The sequence below is a fragment of the Marmota marmota genome, unplaced genomic scaffold (genome assembly GCF_001458135.2).
Source record: "Marmota marmota marmota unplaced genomic scaffold, marMar, whole genome shotgun sequence".
Classification (NCBI taxonomy): Eukaryota; Metazoa; Chordata; class Mammalia; order Rodentia; family Sciuridae; genus Marmota; species Marmota marmota.
The window spans coordinates 8744726-8757270 of NW_026000000.1; positions in this window are offsets into that span (position 1 = coordinate 8744726).

Consider the following 12545-nt stretch of genomic DNA (forward strand, 5'->3'; position numbering starts at 1 on the left):
AACAAGTTATTTCAGCAGAAAGATCCTTCTCAAAATTTAAAATTATCAAAATTATTTGCCAAGAGCAACTGACATTACTTTCAATTGTATCAATTGAAAATTAATGTTTTAAAAAATTACTACCATATATCAGGTGTGGTGGCCCATGCCTGTAATCCCAGCGGCTCAGGAGGCTGACACAGGGGGATCACAGGTTCAAAGCCACCCTCAGCAACTCAGTGAGGCCTTATGCAACTTAGTGAGACTCTATCTCAAAATAAAAAACAAGGGCTGGGGTTGTGGCTCAGTGACAGAGCACTTGCCTAGCATGTGGGAGGAATGGGATTCGATTCTCAGTACCACATATAAATACATACATAAATAAAATAAAGGTCTATTGACAATTAAAAAGAAAAATCTTAAAAAATATATAACCAAAAAAGGCTGGGGACATGGTTCAGTTAAACACCCCTAGATTTAAATCCCCAATACCCAAAAAATAAAAAAAATTACTAACACTATAAATATTGATGACAAGACAAATTAATTCAAAGAAAAGTAAGCCATAAAAATATTATGCTCAACCAAGTACTCCACATTAATAAATTATTGTTTATTGTAGTATATAAAGTTATGAAGCCAAAAATAGAATACTTTTGCAATTTGTAGACTTCTGTTGCATCTTGGTAAATAATAAGATCCTTTAAAGGAAAAAAACTTTACATTTTAGTATCTTTTTTGTTTTGTTTTGGAGTACTAGGGATTAAACCCAGGGATGTTCTATCTCTGAGTTATATCCTCAGCCCCTACTTATTTATTCATTTAGACGGAGTCTCACTAAGCTGCCCTGGCTTAGGGAATTTGTCATCCTCCTGCTTTAGTCTCCTGAATCATTGGCATTACAAGCATGTTCTAGCATGCCAGGCTGCTACATTTTAGTAGCTTTCTTAAAAAATATATTTTTAGTTGCCAATGGACCTTTATTTTATTTTATTAATATATGATGCTAAGAACCAAACCCAGTGCCTCCCACATGCTAGGCAAGCGCTCTACTACTGAACTACAACCCCAACTCCATTTTAGTATCTTTAATGCCAGTCTTTTTCTTGATTTTTGAACAAGCCCCCCCCCAAAAAAAAAATGCTTCCTATTTTCCTTTTGTGCTGGGTCCCATAGGTTATATAGCTGCCATTGCCTGGAGCATTGAATTCATCAGAATGATTGTGTGGTATGGGATGGAAGCACTGAATAGGTGCCTGGCCTACAGAAACATGGCAGGGATGCTAGGTCAAGGCACATGGACCCCTCACAACAGGAGGGCTTAGGCCCTGGGGATTGAGAGCCTCAACTGTCCAGGGGGATTGAAAGGGTAGCTGTGAAGGGCAGTTAAGGTTAGGAGGGTTGAAGAACTGTCTCTGTGGAGTCTTGGAGGAGCCACTGTTGTTGATTTGTTGGTAAAATAAATGGAATTAATTTTATGTGCTTAGCTTTAAGAAAAGAATTATCTGAAGGAGAGGAGGTGGGCTCAAATTATCAGGAAGCTTAACTTTTAATTTTATTAGAACATTTTACAGGATATTTGCATTACATATTTGTATTAGTCAATATCCACATAGGAAAGAAAAAGCTTCCCTCAAATGAAGACATTCAGGATCACTTAATAAAGTCCAATTTACAAAGAGTAAGTAGGGTTAAAGGAAACTGATATATGGTAATATAGAATCCTAGGGTAGTAAACCTGGAGCTTTTACCTGCCTAGGTATGAAGGGGAAAGGGAGGGAGTGGTCTTCAGCTTCTTAGTGACAGTAGGATGAAGCCGACAAGAGCAAGTGTCTGTGGTCTGTGGTGGGACACAGATGCCAGACAGGAGAGAGTAGGGGGAATACATACCCTGACTGCCCATTCTGTCTCCTGCCCTTGCCCATCACCTCCCAGTGGTGGAGCAAGTGAGGCCCCAGAACACACAGAGAGAATGGGGAGTGGATCTGTAGTACCAGGAATTTGCATGTGAGGTGTATATGTATATATAGGTTTAGAAATCATTAAGTACTACATATAGTGTGGAGGCATGTGTACATATAGTATTTATTTATGGAATATACATTCACATGTTTACTATGTATACAGCTGTACATAGTATGTACATAAATACAGTCTATATATGTATGCTTACGTATACATTTGTGTGTGTGTGTGTGTGTGAGTATGTGTGTGTGTAAAAGAGAAAAAAACATAGCCAAACTACAATTTGGGAGGTAAAGTAACAATAAAAATCATCATCTGCTACTGATATCCTTATATCCCTGGTTCTTTCAAAACTCTCTAAATATAAGCCTAGGTAAAGGAAAGAGTACTTTCTGGTTTGCCTGGATTCTTTATTATGGATAGGAAGGAATAACCAGAGGCCTGAATTCATATAAGAGAAGTTTGTTGGTTCTGTGCATACATGGTGTGTGTATGTATGTACGAGTGTATGAATATGTGTATGCCTATGTGTCTGTGCATGTATATGTGTAGGATGGTGGTACAGGACATAGATCCAAGTCGGGCACTCTGGTTTCAGGGTGGATCTCAATATGTGCTTTCCTTCTTGCTCCATGTAAATGTCTCCATATTTGATCATGACTCTCAGTAGCCTGGAGCCAGTTTTTAAAGACCCTGAATTAGGCTGCCTGTCACTTTAGAGATGATGGAGTGGATTATGGGTGCAGCGCAGATGGCACCATAGAACGTGCAGAGAGAGCTTAGAGTGTAGTTGAAGTAAGCTTTCCCATAGTCCTGGGAATTTAGAGTCTTTGGTTGTATTCCTTAGGAACTCTACTCAGTCCCAGCCATAAGTCCTACTCAACCTGATTCTACCCCACAGCCTCTGAAGTGCCAGGAATCTCATCTTTTCCCATGTTCTGTAGAATCTTCTTCCTATCTCCTCCTTCTTATCTCCACTCCACAAAAGTACATAACCTATAGGACCTAGAACAAAATAAAATGGGAAGTTGTGTTGGGGGTAGAGGCATCCCTAATAAAAAGCAAAAAAAAAAAAAGAGTGTCATTACAGATAGTAAAATGTAGCAGTCTGGTGTGGTGGCACATGCTTGTAATCCCAGTGACTCAGGATGCTGAGGCAGGAGGATGGCAAATTCACTAATCGTGGGCAGCTCAGTGAGACCACTCTCTCAAAAGTAAATAAATAAATAATGGGCTGGGGATGTACTTCAATGATAGAGAATCCTGGGGCTCAATCCCCAGTACCCCATAAAACAAAACAAAAAGATACTAAAATGTAAAGTTTTTTCCTTTTAAAGTATTTTATTACTTACATCATGTAGTAACAGAAATCTACAAATTGCAAAAGTATTCTATTTTTGGCTTCATAACTTTATACACTACAATAAACAACAATATTTCATTAATGTGGTATCTGGTTGAACATAATATTTTACTGGCTTACTTTTCTTCAAATTCATTTGTCATGTCATCAATATTTATAGTGTTAGTAATTTTTGGAGAGGAACTGGGGACTTAACCCAGGGGCACTTAAGCCACTGAGGCACATCTCCAGCCTTTTTTATTTTTTATTTTGAGTCAACATTTCACTAAGTTGCATAGGGCCTCGCTGAGTTGTTGAGCCTGGCTTTGAACTTGTGGTCCTCATGGATTAGCCTCCTGAGCTGCTGGGATTTTAGATGTGTATCATCAAAGCCCAGCCCCTAATGCTTTTAATGTCATAGCTGGAGATAGAGGACTTATGTGTTAAGTATTTAGCCTCAGGTTAGGTAGCTTCTCTTTTCTCCCAGGCTTCTTACAGGGTCAAATGATGGACACAGAGTAAAAGAGGCATCCCACTGAAGCAGAATCAGAGACAATTTGGGTGAATAGCCAGCCTGTCACTTCCATTTTTCTTCTAGTAGGCTGAGCTATAGTCTTCAACAGTCAGCTCTTCCATACCTGTTTCTTGTGTCTAGGAAATATTACTTTCCAATCTTCCTGATTGGGGGTCATTAGAATCATAGGAGCACAGATCAGAAAGAGATCATTAGAACAGCATTTATAGACCTCCAGCAATATACAGTATATAAGGAATAAGGATTTTGTCCCTGTGTTGGAGATGTTGGTACCAGTGTTGGGGATCTGATTGTTCCTGAACCATTTATATTATGCTCTTGGATTCTGATATTATGACTGAAGAAGGGGATCTGGCAAAAGGCCAAAGTTTCCCTTAGAGCTGAATTGAATTAATGAGCTTCATAACCACATTACACAACTCCCCTAGGGACACTGTTCACATTAACAACTCCAGTGTACATGCTCAATTAGTATATTATTAAAATTTCTAGACATCTTTCTTGCACTTTTTTCAAATTTGAAAAGTAATTTTTGTAGTTCACTATACCTTATAGTAAAAATCATTGCTCTGTATCCATGGAAGAATGGTTCCAAAACCTAACATAGATATCAAAATCCACAGATGCTCAAGTTCTTTATGTAAAATGGTATAGTATTTGCATACAACATACACACTTCCTCCTGTATAATTTAAACATTCTCTAGATTACTTATAATACCATGTAAATATTTGTACATTGTTGATATAATGTATTGTTAAGGGAATAATGACAAGAAAAAAGCAATGTTCAGTACAAATGCAATTTTAAAAATTTTTTATTGGTGCATAATTATATGTAAAAGTGGGGTTCATTGTGACATGTTTGTATATGCACATAGCACAATTTAATCAACTTCATTCCACAGTAATTCCCCTTCCCTTCCCCTTCTCCTTTACTCCTCATCCCTTTACACTACTGCTCTCCCTTCCTATGAGATCACTTTCTTCTGTTTTTTTTCTCCCTAGTTTCCACTTACCACTTTTAATTTTCTGAGTTTGACTCATTTTGTTTAACATGGTGCTCCACAGTTCTATGATTTCCTGAAAATGACATAAATTTGTTGGTTTACGTGACTGAATAAAACTCCATTGTGTATATATATACCACATTTCTTTATCCATTCATCTGTTGACAGACACCTAGGCTATTTTCATAATTTGGTTTTTGTGAATTGTGCTATTATACAGATGGGTGGGCATGGTATCACTATAGTATGGTGACTAATTCTTTTGAATAAATACTGAGGTGTTGTATAATTGGGTGATATGGTAGTTCTATTTCTAATCTTTTTTTCTAAATCTTTATTTTTATTTATTTATTTTTATGTGGTTCTGAGGATCAAACCCAGGGCCTCACGTATGTGAGGCAAGCGCTCTACCACTGAGCTACAATCCCAGCCTTATTTCTAATATTTTAAGGAACCTCCATATTGATTTCCATAGTGATTGTACTAATTGACAATCCCACCAATGGTATTAAGGTTCTTACCCCTGCCCCTCTGCATCCTTGCCAGCATTTATTATTATTTGTACTCTTGATGATTGCATTCCAACTGGAGTGAGATGAAATCTCTTTTTAGTTTTGATTTGCATTTCATGATTGCTAAAGCTGTTCAACATTTGTTCATATTTTTATTGGTCATTTATACTTCTTTTGAGAAATGTCTGTTTAGTTCACTTGCCCATTTATTGATTGAATTATCTGTTTTTTGGTGTTGAGTTTTTTGAGTTGATCATATTTTCTGAGCAGTAATCCTTTGTGGAAAGAGTAGCTGGCAAAGATTTTCTCCCATTCTGTAGGCTTCCTCTTTCTGCTATTCATTGTTTCCTTTGTCATGTAGAAGCTTTTTAATTTTATGCCATCCCATTTATTGATTCTTGATTTTATTTCTTGAGCTTTACTAGTTTTATTAAGGATGTCAATGCTTGCACCTATATGTTGGAATGTTAGCCCTATATTTTCTTCCAGCAATTGCAAAGTTTCTGGTCAAATTCTTAGGTCTTTGATCTATTTGGGTTGCCCTTAATTCAGGGTAAGAGATAGGGATCTAGTTTCATTCTTTTATACATGGCTAATCAATTTAAGTAAGTACTGCCTGTTAAAAAGACTGTCTTTTCTCCAATGTAAGTTTTTGGTGCCTTTGTCAAGGATAAGATAACTGTAGCTGTGTGGGTTTGTCTCTGTCTTCTATTCTATTCCATTGGCTTACATATTTGTTTTTATGATAGTACCATGATGTTTTTGTTACTATGTCTCTATAATGTAATTTGAAATCAGATATTATGATTCCTCTAATGCTAGATGCAGTTCCTTTTTTTCCCCCAAATATTTTCAATTTGCAGTTGCTTGAATCCATTGGTATGGAACCCATGGACACAGGACCAACTGTATTTTCGAAGTTGTTTTCATTTACTTGAAGCAAATACAAAAAATTCAATATAAACAATATCCAAAATCTTTATGATTTTGCTCTTCTTAAATATTTGATCTTATTTATTCTTATCAAATGTCTGATCTTACTTATTATTATTCTTTGAAAATCTTATTTTTTTATAAAATATTTTTTTAGTTGTAGATGGGCACAATATCTTTATTTATTTATTTATTTTAATGTGGTTCTGAGGATTGAACCCAGTGCCTCACGTGTGCAAGGCAAGCATTCAATCACTGAGCCGAAACCCCAGCCCCAGAAAATTTTATTTTTGACGGGCTCAGAAGTAGCACTTCTCAGAGCAGACTCTGTCCTCTTTGTGATCTGCTGCTGATATTCTTCTTTGATATTCTTCTTTCTCTTAGCCAGAAGTTTAGCATATTTTGCAGTGTCTTCCTTATTTTTTCATACAATGTTGCTTTCCTCAGAACAACATGCTGATGTTTGAGTTGTCATGTACATAGAGGAACAAAATATGAAATTGTGAGTGCTTTGATCTTGGGTTTCTTACTTTCTTTATTCCAGAAGCTTTTTCACAATATGCTGGCAGATATCATCTTTATAGGGATTGAAAAGTCTGTGTTTTACTAGCCTCAGGTATTGTGTCCCATCAGTGTCAGTACAAGAATATCTATTCCTTTCATTTTTTTTTTACAATAACCAAATTAAGAACACTGAGATTAGAAACTACAATGCAATCCAAAAACGATTTGTGCTTTTTTCCCTCTAGTTTTCTTTGATATATACCAGGAATATTCTTAATAGCAGATACACAGGTTTTCATGGGGAAATCTTGGTTGTCCTTACCATTGATTTGGACCACATAACCTTTCCAACTTCATCCAGAGCATTAGCAGTAACTTCTGGAGCCATAAATTTCTCAAAAGAGATAGTTTGCATTCATTATACCCTTCAGGAAGTTTTGGGGCAACCAGTGGCTGGGAAAGAGATGTTCTGCTCAGTCTTGAAACAGCTGATTGCAAATGAGGTACCATGAAAAAGAAATTTTTTGGCTCTGTCTTTGCTGTTTCTAATTTTATGTGTGTGTGTGTGTGTGTGTGTGTGTGTGTTGCTGAGGACCAAACCCAGGGCCTTGCACATGCTTTATGCAAGCACTTTAACACTGAGCTACTTCCCTAGCCTGGTGAGTGTATGTTCTAAGATTCCTGTTTTGAATGGGTGGACAGAAAAAGTATTGATTAATTTTAGACAGTGTTGAATTCAGTATATTTGTCATAATTTTTAGGGTACCCATGAAAAGAACAGAACCAGCATACATAAGGGTGGTATGATTTGGATATGAACTATCCCCCCAAATCTCCTGTATTAATGTAGGAATGTTTGGAGATGAAATGATTGGATTTTGAAAGTTGTAACCTAATCAATCCATCCTATTTTAAATGGTAACTGTAGGCAAGTGGGGTATGGTTGGAGGAGGTAGTTATTGGGGGGCATGCCCTGGAAGAGTACATCTTTCCTGTGGCCTCTTCTCCCTTCTCTCTTTCTCTCCACTTTCTGACTACATGTTGAGCAGCTGTCCTTTGATGGTTCCTCCCACCATGATGTGCTGCTTCACTTCAGGCCTAGAGCAATGGAGTTGGCCATCTATAGACTGAGACTTCTGAAACTGTGAGCCCCAAATAAACTTTTCTTTCACTAGGTTGTTCTTGTCACATACTTTAGTTACAGCAATGAAAAACTAAAACAAAGGATACATACATATCTATCATAAGAATGGGAAAACAAGATAAAAAGTAACAAGTAAAATCTAAAGCCAGAAAGGGTAGAAAAAAGGATGTTAAATACATTGGGAAAATAGAAAGAACAAGCTTAGTTGTTTTTTTATAACCACAATTATTGATATATTTTGCCAAGTATACTAGCATTATTTTAAATGTAAGTAAACCAAAATTTCAGTTTGAGACCAAAGTAAATTGAAACTAGAAATTTAAAATATGTGCTATTTTAAATAGATTTAGCTTAAAAAAAAGGATGAAAGGAAAATGCAAAAAATATAAAAAAGAAAGCTATGTAACTATATTACTCTCAGAGCTAGTAGATATTAAGTAAAAAAGCATTACTAGGATAAGGATAGAGAGAATAATTTATGATGATAAAAATTCAGTTTACCAGGAAATGAAACTATTTTAAATCTTCAAATACCTAAAAACAGGTAAAACTAAAAAACACTTAGACACTGGTAAGATTATATGGAGATTAGGCCAAATCTACACGACTTGAATATACTGCTCTCAATAATTCATAGAATAAGCATCAAAACCCAGTCATTATATAAAGGGTTAAATAACTTGACAAAATGGTCATATTTAGAACCCTGTCCCCATTAATTACAGAGTTTACATTCTTTTCATACATGGAAAAACATATAAAAATGATCCATAAAATAGTCTTAAATATTTTAATATAATTCAGTAATTGTAGAGCTTATCTGTAACATATTGCTATTAAACAAGAAAGCAATAACAAGAGGATAAGAAAATTTTCTTATACTTACAACTTAAGACTCATTTTTAATTCATGAATGGAATAATTAATCATAATAAAATAAGAAACATTGTGAACTAAGTAAGAATGAAAACAATACAAAATTAAACACTTGTGTAATGCAATCAAAGCAATATTTAGAGAAAAATATTATAGCCTTAAATGCTTCAAATTGAAAAGAAGAAAATCACAAAATTTGAATGAAATTAAAGAAGAACTAAATATATGTGTAGGCATACCATGTTAATGAATTAGAGAATTTATTGTTGCAATGAACAAAATAAGAACTTTATTTGAAAAATTTTAACAAATAATTTGCAAAATAATTCCAAGGAAAGTAGAAGAACAGAAATAGTAAATAAATATAAAAACAAATTAATGAAAGAAAAAACAGATTGAGGTTGGGGAGAATAAATAAATGATACTGGGCAATTTTTAAGAAACATAATTACAAATACAATGGCTAGTAAAAAGAAATTAAATAGAAAAGACACTTTCCTAAACATAGATAACATCAAAACTAATTGGAGAAGAAAGACAAATCTGGAATTTAAACCTTGAAGAAATGGAATCATTTTTTAAAAAATATTCCCATAAAACTTTATCAGACCCAGAAAGCTTTAACAGCAAGTTCTATCCAAACTCAAGGAACAAATAATTCTTTTTAAAAAATATTTTAGTTTTAAATTTGTACATAATAGTTGTACATATTTATGGGGTATGGTGTGACATTTTAAAACTTGTTTACAATGTGTAATGGTCAGGTCAAGGTAATTGACATATCTATCATCTCAGACACTTACCATTTCTTTTTGTTGGGAACATGTATGATTCTCTCTGCTAGCTATTTTAAAGTAGACAAGTGTCAACAACAGTTATTCTACCATAGTATAACACATAGAGTTATTCCTCCTATACAATTATACCCCAGTACTCATTAACTTTCTCCACCCCCACCCCAGGCACTGGTAATCACTATTTCATTTTCTACTTTTGTGAGATTAACTTTCTGACATCAAAGAACAATTTGTTGTCAATTCATTTTATGAGGCTAACATAAATAAAGAAAATTACACTTAACTCACATAAATATGAATATAAAAATTTCTAAGCAAATTTTAGCAAACTGAATCCAGGAATATATAGAAAGAATAATTCATCTTGACCAAGTTGAATATATCTCAAGATGTTGATTTAACACTAGAAACAATTATAAATCAACCACAATAACTGATTAAAATTTAAAAAATTACATAATCTCTATAGATTCTGAAAAAATGATTTTTCAACATGAAATCATGATAAAAACTTTAAGCAAACTCTGAAGAGAATTTCCTTAATCATAGTGGTGTATCTACTCTAAACAATAAACATTATCCTCACCAGCAAAGTATTAAAAACTTTCCATCTAAATACATATATCTGAAAAGAAAGCCCACTTACATTTCTAATCAATATTATACTGGTTGTCCTAACTAGTACAATAAGACAAGAAATAAAAGGTGTTAGAATTGGAAACAAAGAATCCAAACTCTCATTGTTCAGAAATTATTAGACAATGCATGTAGATAATTCAAAAGACTCTACAGATGAATTACAATTAGTTCAGCAAAGTAATCAAGCTGTGTGTGTGTGTGTGTGTGTGTGTGTGTGTGTGTGTGATGGGAATTAAACCCAAGGGCAGTTTACCACTGAGCTATATCCCCAGCCCTTTTAGTTTTTATTTTGAAACAAAGTCTAGCTAAGTTGCTCTTGCTGGCCTTAAACATGCAATCCTCTTACATCAGCCTCCTGAGTAGCTGGGATTATAGGCATGTTCCCAGCTGTTCCCAGCTGTTAAGTATTTAATATATAAATTGATTATGTTTGTGTATATGCTAGCAACAAACAATGAATAAAAAGATATTAAATGAATTAAAAGATATTTAAAACGTGTATAAACATGTGAAATGTCCAGATATAAATATAACAACTGATGCAAAAGCTCTCTATGGAAAAGATTACAAAAAGTGAATGAAAGGCATCAAAGAAGATATAAATACATGGAGAGATATACCACGTTTATGAAATGTTAATTGTCTCTAGATTTATCTAAAGATCGAATGCAATCACTTTCAAAAATCACAAATAGGACTAGAACCCAGTATTCTGCCTTAACTTCAGATTCTTTCCATTCCTCTTTTGCCTTTCTCCCCAACACTATTTCTAAACACGGGGCCTTAAATACCTCTAGAAGACTGTCATCCCATAGTCTCTCTCTTACCATCAGCTCCCACATCTGTTACTTCTTTGCTATTATCCTGGTCACTGAGGGTATTTCCAGTCCCTGTAAAGTGATTCTTGTCTCTAGGAGGCTCAGACTCTCTTACTATTGCTTTTGGCTTAGAAATGGTCACCTTAAAGGTGAGGAGAAAGAAAGGTCCAAGAAGAAAATGGGGCAGAAATTACAAAGGACAAGAGGGGAGGAGGGAAAACAAGCATAGAAGTGATTTTGGTTACCCCTGGGTACTGACTTGTATCCACTGATTTCCTCAGAGAATGAGGAGCCAACTAGCTCTTCACATGCTCTCCAGGTAAAGAAAACAGATTGGAACCAGGAACTTCTATAGCTTTGTGACCCGTTGCAGGCAAGACAAGCCCTGTTAGAGTCCTCCCTAACTTGGCACAACAGAGCAAGGTAGGGACCACTTCCTAGCTTGATCAAGTACCTATAACACTGGGAAGTGTGAGCAATTTTTCACCAAAGGGCCATGTGTCCAGGGATGGGTAGAATTTGTGTGATGGGTTTTGTCACCTCCTGCCACAAAAATATCAATGAATTCCCTTTCATGTGGTTCCTTCTATAGCAGGTAGACGCAAGGTGCGCACTATCCATGGTCCTCGGTCAACATGGTACCAGGGAGTTGTGATTGGGACTGATTGGTTGTTCCAGAAACATAAGGGAGACATCAGATTGCAAGGACCCATGCAGGAACAGGCTTGTGTTTGCATGGACTGTGTATTAATGACACTGAATCCAGTGGCTAGTGGTCTGGGGACTCTGGGGCAATATGTATTAATATTTCAAGAAAACTGGCCATATATCATACATCTATAATCTTATACTATCCTCATATTGAATTTATGAGATAAGTATTATTATGACTCTGGTTCAGATGAAAACATTGGTTTACTAATTTGAGAGGCTAAATTGCCCAAGGTCTCCTGGCTTATCCACAGGGCCGAGTCTAGAGTTGAAACTCAGATCTGGTTCTATGATTGTAATGTACTGCCTTACAATTAGTGGTGGTTTTTCTTCTTTAATTTATTAAGAAATAGCCACAATTGGGTAACATTGCTCGCCATGTAGCCCTCCATGCTATCCTGACAGAGAAGGAGGACTAAATGGCTGTTTTATGAAGAGCTTTGATGTAGTTCCACCGATGGCCACCAGGTGTGGGATTCATTGGTTCGGTGCTTCATGCTGGTTCTGCGTTGTTGGATGTAGGACTGCCTCTCATTGGTATTGGATGGTCTTGCTTCTCTGTCACTTGACAAAAGCATAGATAACATGACTTCACCATTTTTTCCATGAGAGACTCATTCCCATGTTTGGATGAGCTCTTTAGTTCAGGGAAAGAAATCACATTGATAGAGAGGTCATGGCCCATGAGAATAAGAATAATTTGTAGCCTTCTAAAAGAAATGCATTATTTGTGAAGTCTTATGTTAGGTAATGGTCTGTAGAGGTATATACAGATGGGTGG